The sequence below is a fragment of the Camelina sativa genome, chromosome 12 (genome assembly GCF_000633955.1).
Source record: "Camelina sativa cultivar DH55 chromosome 12, Cs, whole genome shotgun sequence".
Classification (NCBI taxonomy): domain Eukaryota; kingdom Viridiplantae; phylum Streptophyta; class Magnoliopsida; order Brassicales; family Brassicaceae; genus Camelina; species Camelina sativa.
This window is the reverse complement of record NC_025696.1, coordinates 9,351,655-9,353,244: the sequence shown is the minus strand read 5'-3', so window position 1 is coordinate 9,353,244 and position 1,590 is coordinate 9,351,655. Positions and strand designations below refer to the sequence as shown.

General features: G+C 33.5%; 1 long non-coding RNA gene across 2 annotated transcripts in view; it reads right to left on the bottom strand.

Annotated features, from left to right (window-relative positions):
* Window positions 245-1,590, bottom strand: part of LOC104731071 — a 2,463-nt gene continuing 1,117 nt past the window's right edge. The window contains exons 1-3 of one of the 2 annotated variants that reach the window (XR_758552.1): window positions 1,517-1,590; window positions 643-889; window positions 245-553 (exon numbers count right to left, since the gene is read on the bottom strand). This is a non-coding gene — a long non-coding RNA (uncharacterized LOC104731071). The remainder of the gene's footprint in view (window positions 554-642; window positions 890-1,516) is intronic. The other variant, XR_758553.2, reaches the window with a different exon arrangement.

Sequence of the window (1,590 nt, the reverse complement as noted above, 5' to 3'; positions counted from 1 at the left end):
CCTCTTAAGATTGTTTATTGATATATTTTGTAGCTTGAGTAGGTTAAGAACTTTGTGATTGTTAATTAAAAGTTTACCCCCCAATGGTGGGTTCTTAGTATGAGTCTCTTAATTTTTTTTTTTTTTGAAATGAAATTATTGCATTTGAGATATATGTTTATAAATTTTGATTAGTATAAATTTTTATTGCATTTGACTAAAAGTTTTGATTAGTATAAATGTTTAAACATTTCAGATTTTAAAAGAAAGGGAAATTATTGCATTTTATAAATTTTTAAACATAGAAAACATAAAAACATATTAACAATTAGCAATTAGACAACATGTCATCAATTAGCTTGTTGTTTGGCATTTACAAGATGTCAAAAAAAAAATAAGAGAAAAGATGCAATTTACAGTTTTGTTTGCTTTCAAACCAAACAATAACCATCAAAGACTCAAACAAATTTCTACTTGGAGAATGTGTGGACATCTCAAAGCTAATATTGCAGCAGGATGTGAAGATGTCTTCAGAAAGCTTCTCTCTTGGTATCATCTTAGCAAGTTCTTCGATCTGCATTTTCCCAAAACCAAAACCAGACAAAGACCAGAGTTAGTACAATGGTGAAATAGACAATATGGAACAAGATGTAAGGAAAATACATGCAATCGCCTTCTTCGTCTCTTCAGTTACCACAGGAGGTTGTTCAACTTGTTGTTGTTGTTGTTGTTCCACTCTCTTGTTCTGATCCTCAACGAGGACAAGCTTAGAGGCATCCTTAACACCAGCAGCTTGCAATTGCTCAGGATCGTCTCTCTCAACTCCCCTGAACAAGATCTTGACTTCACTAGATTCCAATCCAGTTTTCTGAACAATAGCTTTCTTCACATCTCCTGTCTGTTATCTTAACTACACATAACACAACGAATTTCAACAAAAACTAGATTTAGCAAGAAATTTTGTAATTAAACTAGATTTAACAATAGCTTTGGTGATCAAAATTTACGAGCCATGTTCTCAAACAAATATTTACGAGCCATGTTCTCAAACTGATAAGGCTCTTCGGGCAAAGACAATGGAGGCTACACAATGCTTCTCAAATGAAATTGAACAAAACAAGAGATCAAACTACAAAATCCAGTTTACAAGTAAACTCAGACCAAATTAGATAAGAGTGATATCAAAACAACAGATTCAGAATCCTGCTAAGTTCAATCAAAATGCTTCTTAACTTCAAATGGAAACAGATTCAGAATCCTATCAACAAGCTTATCAAGGATTATAATGTTTTAGCCTATCTATTGCATCTCTGAAATTGAGAGTTCTCAGTTTGGGATTTAGCCAATTGCGAAAAGAACAAACATGAAACACCTTCAAGCCACCATCACCAAACCCAATTCGAAAATTCAAAACTTGATCACACAAACACCAATAAAAACAGAGAATCATATGCATGACAATCCAATGTTTCCAAACAATTTACACCAAAAACAAAGAAAAGATTCGAATGAGGAGATTAGAAATCGAAAAACTCACCGGAATCAAAAAGCCGAGAAGGGCAATCCCCGAATTTAATCTCCTCCGAGTTCAATCGAGAGAGAGAGAGAGAG